The sequence below is a fragment of the Petromyzon marinus genome, unplaced genomic scaffold (genome assembly GCF_048934315.1).
Source record: "Petromyzon marinus isolate PM22_M1 ecotype Great Lakes invasive population unplaced genomic scaffold, UKy_Petmar_22M1.pri1.0 PM_G_Scaffold_17, whole genome shotgun sequence".
NCBI classification, from domain to species: domain Eukaryota; kingdom Metazoa; phylum Chordata; class Hyperoartia; order Petromyzontiformes; family Petromyzontidae; genus Petromyzon; species Petromyzon marinus.
The window spans coordinates 1,318,804-1,329,526 of NW_027422728.1; positions in this window are offsets into that span (position 1 = coordinate 1,318,804).

Below are 10,723 nucleotides of genomic sequence, written 5' to 3' on the forward strand. Positions count from 1 at the left end.
CACAACATTTGCACACGAAGGACGCATTCACACAAGTACCCCATGCTCCCTTTTGAAGTTTTAAAATGAAACATCTTTGACTTGTGTTGTGTTTTGAATTAGATGATTTTATTTCTTCATTAAAAGCTTGTATCAATTTACATCTGGAAGACTTAATTGAAAAGGACATTTCGTGTGAATTTTCTCTCGTCATTAAGTAGATGGCCTTGCCGGGGGTTCGGTTCAATGCGGACACAAACAGTGTACACACACAGTGTACACACACACAGTGTACACACACAGTGTACACACAGTGTGTACACACACACAGTGTACACACACACAGTGTACACGCAGTGTACACACACACAGTGTACACACACAGTTTATACACTGTACACACAATGTACACACACTGTACACACACAGTGTACACACAGTGTACACAGTGTACACACACACTGTATATACAGTGTACATACACACTGTACATACACACAGTGTACACACACACAGTGTACACACACAGTGTACATATACACAGTGTACACACACACAGTGACAGTGACACACACAGTGACACAGTGTACACACACACAGTGTACACACACAGTGACACACACAGTGTACACAGTGACACAAGAACAACCGCCATTCGCCACTAAGTGGCGGTGACGTCACCACGACGCTTGTGCCAGGCACAGTGACACACAGACACACACAGTGACACAGTGACACACACAGTGACACACACAGCGACACACAGTGACACACACAGTGTACACACACAGTGTACACACAATGTACACACACAGTGTACACACACACAATGTACACAATGTACACACAGTGTACACACAGTGTATACACATAGTGTACACACACACAGTGTACACACAGTGTACACACACACACAGGGTATACACAGTGTACACACACACAATGTACACACACAATGTACACACACAGTGTACACACAGTGTATACACATAGTGTACACACACAGTGTACACACACAGTGTACACACACACACAGGGTATACACTGTACACACACACAGTGTACACACGGTGTACATACAGTGTATACACCTAGTGTACACACACAGGGTACACACAGTGTATATATATACACACACAGTGTACACACACACAGTGACACACACAGTGTACACACACAGTGTATACACATAGTGTACATACACACAGTGTACACACACAGTGACACACACAGTGACACACAGTGACACACAGTGTATACACATAGTGTACACACACAGAGTGTACACACACACACAGTGCACACACAACAATGTCCACGTTGTTGCTGAGCTCACACACCCAAGGGAGGGAGCAATGGAAAATGAATCTAAATCAACTTAAACTCCAACTCTGTGACGTCACCACTCTGCATTACCTCATCGGCGTGAAACGTCAGGGGGAGGTGTACATCGCTAGTGACGTCATGTCACCAAGGTGTTCACCCCTCCCCCGTCCACCGCGCTCTTGAGCGTGACGTCACCTCCGCTCGGGTCGCTGCCAATATGGTTCCAGTGGCAATCCTTATTTGGGCAAAGCTACGCCCAGTGACTGGCGGCTCATTAACATAATGTGTTCGTTAAAGCCGTCGCGAGTTTATTGCGATGGGTTCAGTGCCCACGCCCCCATCCCTCGACATATGGGCAGGCCTCATTAACATAATTTATTCAGTTACAGTCCCGCTTGTGGGAGGGAAGTGACGTCATACTACTTCCTGCTGTCGCGAGGCAACAGGAAGCTGCCGTGTGCGCGCTTGCACTGAAATCCGAGGTGAGAAATTCTCATCGTTGTGGTGGTGGTGGTCGTTGTTGTTGTTTACCAAGGTAGAGCCTCTCTCTCGTAGGGATGTCAGTTGAGTAGCAGCGAGCATGGGAATCGATGTCCAGGTTGGAACTTTACAACGCAGGGCCTAGCCACGCGGGGCCTTGCCTCCTGCCCTCGCCTGATTGCATTCACTTTAATTATCTCGCTTAAATTTAATTTGTCTTCACCCGGCTCGCCACTTTGTAACTTTGTTTTATTGTAAATATTCACGCAGTTTTTATTTTCTTTTGTTACCAGGCCAAGCCCGCTTGAGCTCCTATACCGCTCTTGTTATCAGAAGCGACCTGCCCACAACAACACAAGGTGAGGCTTTGTCAACGTGTGTGAATGTTTTGACTTAAAACTTTGGTGACTGCAGGAATTAATATTCTTGGTTCTTTCGGTAAAGTCACGTAGATAGAAAATAAAATTAAAATAACATAATACATTTTATTTTTTTTAAATGAAGCAAAACACCCCACAACGTTTCTATGGCAACATTAATGTTGAAGATGCGAGGGCTTACAGGAATATTTATGACATTTGCCCTCTCATTGCGTGCCATGACAGTGCTGTTTGCACAGTCACACATACTCACTGTAAGATGATTTTCTCGGTCGTGGTTTTGTTTTTTTGCTTGTTGTGGTTGCACCCGATTCAAGAGCCGAATGCCTCACGGGACTATAACCAAAAGAAATCAAACTGAAAATCAAAAAACTGAAACCGCGTGATGAATTTGGGAAGGTTTTTCACTGCATCTCCAAATATATATATAAAAGGCAAAGTTGTGATTGTGTGTTGTCTGTTCAAAATGTTTAGCGTACTTCCCGACATGCAACAAACTGGAAATTTGCCATGTGGGTACTTTCCAGACTGTACACCGTGCAAACATACAAATACACTTTTGGTTTTTTTAGGGGGGGGGAGCTCAATAATGTATAGATTTTTTGCACAGCAAGTGAGCTGTGACGTCAAATCTGTCACGTGACCCGCGCATGTGGAAGCGTCACTCATTGTAGTGTAGCGGTTAGCGTTGTCTGTGTGTGTATCTGTGTGTGTGTCTGTGTGTGTCTGTGTGTGTGTCTGTGTGTGTATCTGTGTGTGTGTGGAAGCGTAAAGTATTGTAGTGTATCGGTTAGCGCTACACCGCGCTACGAACCCGGCGACCCGAGTTCGATTCCCGCTCACGGCCACCACCGGCGACGATTATTTGAACCGCTTCTGGGCCTCTCCTAGGTCGAGTCAGCCTCAAACGAGGAACTGCTGTGGTGTGAACATCGCCACTGGGGAGACAAAGGCGGCCGGACGTGGTGGATCCAAGTCCCGGGCGAAGCCAGGTAGTACAGCTAGTCGTGAATACATGAATGAATATAGACGTGTAACTCACGTGTGACTGTTTATATTCATTCCTCCATGGCTCGATACTGACGTGTAGATGGTGTGGATATTCTTATTTTCTGGCTGCAGCTGACGCTGGTCTGATGGAGCAAAGGCCCTCAGCACAGCAGCTCGGTACGACAAGTCAACAATGCGACCAGCGTGCATACAGCACGGATCGGACTGGAAATTTGACACAGCACCAGAGAACTCGCACAGGAGAGAAACCCTTCAAGTGCACTGTGTGTGGGAAGACATTTTCAGATTCATCGACTCTTAAAAAACACCAGAGAACACACACGGGAGAGAAACCCTTCAAGTGCAGTGTGTGTGTGAAGGCATTTTCACGGTCATCTGCTCTTAAAATACACCAGAGAACACACACAGGAGAGAAACCCTTCAAGTGCACTGTGTGTGCGAAGGCATTTTCACGGTCATCTGCTCTTAAAACACACCAGAGAACACACACGGGAGAGAAATCCTTCTTGTGCAGTGTGTGTGGGAAGACATTTTCTGATTCATCTGCTCTTAAAACACACCAGAGAACACACACGGGAGAGAAACCCTTCAGGTGCAGTGTGTGTGGGAAGACATTTTCAGATTCATCTACTCTTAAAACACACCAGAGAACACACACGGGAGAGAAACCCTTCAAGTGCAGTGTGTGTGGGAAGGCATTTTCACGGTCATCTGCTCTTAAAAAACATCAGAAAACACACACGGGAGAGAAACCCTTCAAGTGCAGTGTGTGTGGGAAGGCATTTTCACAGTCATATGGTCTTATATCACACCAGAGAACACACACGGGAGAGGAACCCTTTAAGTGCACTGTGTGTGACAAGGCATTTGCATGGCCATCAGTTCTTGAGACCCACCAGAGAACTCACACAGGAGAGAAACCCTTCAAGTGCAGTGTGTGTGGGAAGGCATTTTCACGGTCATCTGCTCTTAAAATACACCAGAGAACACACACAGGAGAGAAACCCTTCAAGTGCACTGTGTGTGGGAAGGCATTTTCAGATTCATCGACTCTTAAAATACACCAGAGAACACACACGGGAGAGAAACCCTTCAAGTGCAGTATGTGTGTGAAGACGTTTTCAGATTCATTTGCTCTTAAAACACACCAGAGAACACACACAGGAGAGAAACCCTTCATTTGCAGTCTGTGTGGGAAGGCATTTCCAGAATCATCTAATATTAAAAAACACCAGAGAACACACACGGGAGAGAAACCCTTCAAGTGCAGTGTGTGTGGGACGGCATTTTCATGGTCATCTGCTCTTAAAGCACACCAGAGAACACACACGGGAGAGAAACCCTTCAAGTGCACTGTATGTGGGAAGAAATTTTCAGATTTATCTACTCTTAAAAAACACCAGAGAACACACACGGGAGAGAAACCCTTCAAGTGCAGTGTGTGTGTGAAGGCATTTTCACGGTCATCTGCTCTTAAAACACACCAGAGAACACATACAGGAGAGAAACCCTTCTTGTGCAGTGTGTGTGGGAAGACATTTTCTGATTCATCTGCTCTTAAAACACACCAGAGAACACACACGGGAGAGAAACCCTTCAGGTGCACTGTGTGTGGGAAGACATTTTCAGATTCATCTACTCTTATAAAACACCACAGAACACACACGGGAGAGAAACCCTTCAAGTGCAGTGTGTGTGTGAAGGCATTTTCACGGTCATCTGCTCTTAAAACACACCAGAGAACACATACAGGAGAGAAACCCTTCTTGTGCAGTGTGTGTGGGAAGACATTTTCTGATTCATCTGCTCTTAAAACACACCAGAGAACACACACGGGAGAGAAACCCTTCAGGTGCACTGTGTGTGGGAAGACATTTTCAGATTCATTTGCTCTTAAAACACACCAGAGAACACACACAGGAGAGAAACCCTTCATTTGCAGTGTGTGTGGGAAGGCATTTTCACGGTCATCTGCTCTTAAAACACACCAGAGAACACATACAGGAGAGAAATCCTTCTTGTGCAGTGTGTGTGGGAAGACATTTTCTGATTCATCTGCTCTTAAAACACACCAGAGAACACACATGGGAGAGAAACCCTTCAGGTGCACTGTGTGTGGGAAGACATTTTCAGATTCATCTACTCTTATAAAACACCACAGAACACACACGGGAGAGAAACCCTTCAAGTGCAGTGTGTGTGGGAAGGCATTTTCACGGTCATCTGCTCTTAAAAAACACCAGAAAACACACACGGGAGAGAAACCCTTCAAATGCAGTGTGTGTGGGAAGGCATTTTCACAGTCATCTGCTCTTAAAAAACACCAGAGTACACACGGGAGAGAAACCCTTTAAGTGCAGTGTGTGTGGGAAGGCATTTGCACATTCATCAAATCTTCAAGTACACCAGAGAACACAGAAGCATCAGAAGATCCACAAGGAGTGGAGTCTGAAATCAGCTTGTGAAAGTCAAAGTGCCGCAATGAGCCCATCCCTCATGAAACATGAACTGGAAAAAAATCCCAGCTTGGACACTTTTAAAGGTATCGAGGTGAAATATGAAGAGGTGAAGGTGAAATGTGAAGAAGTGATGGTGAAGAGCGAAGAAGTGAAGGTGAAATGTGAAGATGAAGATTCAACTCCAAAATGGGACCTTCACATCGATGGAGGCAACGTAAAGCAGGAGGAGAATTCTGACTGAGGCAGAGCGAGGCAACTCCCAGCAGTTTGTGGAAGTGGAGGTGTGGGTGGACTTCCTCCTTGACAATCCAAAGTCAAGTGGAGACCCGGTAGATGTGTAAGCCAGAGACGATGTCGCTACAATAGATGCACCTTTGTCACGGGCCTTTAATGACAAGAACGTGAAGTTGAACACTTTGTGGGCCCATGGGTTGGGTAGATCTGTAACCAGGAGCGAGAGACAATAAGCTCCCAAGCATTCACTATGTTATAACAATTGCATTTACACGGTGCTTGCTTTATCGCCTCAGCAACTCAAAGTTTCGTGTCGTACCTCGTCTGAAACACTCGAAGAGCATCCCCAAGTAGCAGCTGCCCCTGTGTGGTACAAGGTGGTGGCCCTGCACCGGCCTGCATGTGGACAAGAGCCTGTCAGTAGGGGGCGATGATTGATGCGTCATCTCAGTTGTGTTGTTTGTAGGTAATCTTGATTCGAAGCTGTCGTGACTGCAGGAATCCACACTCTTGAGTTATTTCGGTAAAGTCACCACGTGGGTAGAAACATAACAGATCACGGCGTTTAGATCACAACACAAGCAATCGTCATCAGGTGGGACAACCACAGCAATAGAAACTGCTGAAGTAGTAGGCGCCTACTCCAGCAGTTTCTTCTTCTTGCTGCTGTGCTTGTCCCACCTGATGACGATTGCTTGTGTTGCCATCGAAACGCCGTGATCTATTATTTGTAGCGTAATGTTTAGAATTTGATACATTTTGACCCAGACGCCAGCATGCAACGGCCTACTCGTTTTGAATGACGCAACAATAGTACGTTGTACATACACTGTTAAGTAGACGGTGCGTATTTGTAAAATAACTTCTTGTTAATACGATTTAACGTGATGCAGTCAATTTCGCTGCAGTAATTCAATGTTGTTAATATGCCCGTCAATAATTTAGAATTAATACTTGTCTGATTGTGCGCGTAAATGTAACATTTTATCTGAGGGTCAAACATTGAATAAGTGATGTTAGGACAAAGTGTGTGTGTGTGTTTTGGAAGTAACCTGTACAGATAACTCGGGTGAGACCCGTTGTTCTTGTGATACAGGTCAAAGGGTACTTTTGTGTTTCACAAAGCGTCTGCCTCTGGAGCAACTCATTGTCTTTGAAATAGGGAGCACGCTCGGATCATTTATCAGTTACAAGGCATACCACTTAAAAGTTACACGTATAGGAGGAGGTACATTCTCTACAACACGAATTGTAGTTTTGTCTTACGTGTTGACGTAGATTTTGTCTAGCTAGGACTATAAATGCTCCTTGCTGATTGACGTCTGGATGTTCGTACCTATCGGTTGAAGCAAACCCCACTGCTGTTGTTGAGACGCTGTGCACCAATAAGGGTCCAACACATTGACGGCCTTCAGGCCAGGAAAGTCACAACATTTGCACACGAAGGACGCATTCACGCAAGTACCCCATGCTCCGTTTTGAAGTTTTAAAATGAAGCATCTTTGAATTGTGTTGTGTTTTGAATTAGATGATTTTATTTCTTCATTAAAAGCTTGTATCAATTTACATCTGGAAGACTTCGTTGAAAAGGACATTTCGTGTGAATTTTCTCTCAACGTTAAGTGGATGGCCTTGCCGGGGGTTCGGTTCAATGCGGACACAAACAGTGTACACACACACAGTGTATACACACATACAGTGTACACACAGTACACACACACAGTGTACACACACAGTGTATACACAGTGTACACACACAGTGTACACACACACAGTGTATACACACATAGTGTACACATACACAGTGTACACACACAGTGTACACACACACAGTGTACACAAACACAGTGTACACACACAGTGTACACACACACAGTGTATACACACAGTGTACACACACACAGTCTACACACACAGTGTACACACACAGTGTACACAAACAGTGACACAGCGACACACACAGTGACAAAAACAAAGATACAAAGATCCCCCATATAGCCTTAGACTGTAGGGGCAAGTGCTGTTAGCGAGCACCTATGAAGGCCTGAACGGTACACGAGGGGGTGGGTGGCCAGCACCACGCCCGACCGCCTTTGTCTCCCTAGTGGCAATGTTTACACACCGCACCAGGTACTCATTTTAGGCTGAGTCGACCTAGGGGAAGCCCGGGACCGGTTCAGATAATCGTCACTGGTGTTGGCCGTGAGCGGGAATCGAACCCGGGTCGCCAGGTTCATAGCGCAGCGCGCTAACCGCTACACTATCGCTCCCCACACACAGTGACACACAGCGACACACACACAGTGACACACAGTACATCACACAGTGTACACACAGTGACACACAGTACACACACACAGTGTACACACACACAGTGTACACACACAGTGTACACACACACAGTGACACAGTGTACACACACACAGTGTACACAGTGACACAGCGACACACAGTGACACACGTGGTGTCAATAAAGTTACAGACACCACGTGGTGTCAATAAAGTTACAGGAACCGCGTGGTGTCAATAAAGTTACAGCGGCCTAGAGGGGCGGACCGCGAAGCCTCGGCGAAAACTTCGTGCCAGTAAAACCCCTCACACCCCCTAGGCAGGGATCCCCTTGACCCCTCACACCCCCTAGGCAGGGATCCCCTTGACCCCTCACACCCCCTAGGCAGGGATCCCCTTGACCCCTCACACCCCCTAGGCAGGGATCCCCTTGACCCCTCACACCCCTAGGCAGGGATCCCCCTATGGGCAGTGTTGAGTCTATGGTGTGGTGTTGAGTCTATGGTGCAGTGTTGAGTCAGTGGGCAGTGTTGAGTCTATGGTGCGGTGTTGAGTCTATGGTGCAGTGTTGAGTCTATGGTGCAGTGCTGAGTCTATGGTGCAGTGCTGAGTCTATGGGCAGTGTTGAGTCTATGGTGCAGTGTTGAGTCAGTGGGCAGTGTTAAGTCTATGGTGCGGTGTTGAGTCTATGGTGCAGTGTTGAGTCTATGGGCAGTGTTGAGTCTATGGTGCAGTGTTGAGTCTATGGTGCAGTGTTGAGTCTATGGTACAGTGCTGAGTCTATGGTGCAGTGCTGAGTCTATGGTGCAGTGTTGAGTCTATGGTGCAGTGCTGAGTCTATGGTGCAGTGCTGAGTCTATGGTACAGTGCTGAGTCTATTGTGCAGTGTTGAGTCTATGGTGCAGTGCTGAGTCTATGGTGCAGTGCTGAGTCTATGGTGTAGTGTTGAGTCTATGGTGCAGTGCTCAGTCTATGGTGCAGTGCTGAGTCTATGGTGCAGTGTTGAGTCTATGGTGCAGTGTTGAGTCTATGGTGCAGTGCTGAGTCTATGGTGCAGTGCTGAGTCTATGGTACAGTGCTGAGTCTATTGTGCAGTGTTGAGTCTATGGTGCAGTGCTGAGTCTATGGTGCAGTGCTGAGTCTATGGTGTAGTGTTGAGTCTATGGTGCAGTGCTGAGTCTATGGTGCAGTGCTGAGTCTATGGTGCAGTGTTGAGTCTATGGTGCAGTGTTGAGTATATGGGCAGTGTTGAGTCTATGGGCAGTGTTGAGTCTATGGGCAGTGTTGAATCTATGGTGCAGTGTTGAGTCTATGGTGCAGTGTTGAGTCTATGGTGCAGTGTTGAGTCTATGGTGCAGTGTTGAGTCTATGGGCAGTGTTGAGTCTATGGTGCGGTGTTGAGTCTATGGTGCAGTGCTGAGTCTATGGTACAGTGTTGAGTCTATGGTGGTGCAGTGTTGAGTCTATGGTGCAGTGTTGAGTCTATGGGCAGTGTTGAGTCAGTGGGCAAACGTACAAAATCAGCGGGGGATCAAATACTTTTTTCGTCATCTCAGTTGTGTTGTTTGTAGGTAATCTTGATTCGAAGCTGTCGTGACTGCAGGAATCCACACTCTTGAGTTATTTCGGTAAAGTCACCACGTGGGTAGAAACATAACAGATCACGGCGTTTAGATCACAACACAAGCAATCGTCATCAGGTGGGACAACCACAGCAATAGAAACTGCTGAAGATCCCCCATATAGCCTTAGACTGTAGGGGCAAGTGCTGTTAGCGAGCACCTATGAAGGCCTGAACGGTACACGAGGGGGTGGGTGGCCAGCACCACGCCCGACCGCCTTTGTCTCCCTAGTGGCAATGTTTACACACCGCACCAGGTACTCATTTTAGGCTGAGTCGACCTAGGGGAAGCCCGGGACCGGTTCAGATAATCGTCACTGGTGTTGGCCGTGAGCGGGAATCGAACCCGGGTCGCCAGGTTCATAGCGCAGCGCGCTAACCGCTACACTATCGCTCCCCACACACAGTGACACACAGCGACACACACACAGTGACACACAGTACATCACACAGTGTACACACAGTGACACACAGTACACACACACAGTGTACACACACACAGTGTACACACACAGTGTACACACACACAGTGACACAGTGTACACACACACAGTGTACACAGTGACACAGCGACACACAGTGACACACGTGGTGTCAATAAAGTTACAGACACCACGTGGTGTCAATAAAGTTACAGGAACCGCGTGGTGTCAATAAAGTTACAGCGGCCTTGAGGGGCGGACCGCGAAGCCTCGGCGAAAACTTCGTGCCAGTAAAACCCCTCACACCCCCTAGGCAGGGATCCCCTTGACCCCTCACACCCCCTAGGCAGGGATCCCCTTGACCCCTCACACCCCCTAGGCAGGGATCCCCTTGACCCCTCACACCCCCTAGGCAGGGATCCCCTTGACCCCTCACACCCCTAGGCAGGGATCCCCCTATGGGCAGTGTTGAGTCTATGGTGTAGTGTTGAGTCTATGGTGCAGTGTTGAGTCAGTGGGCAG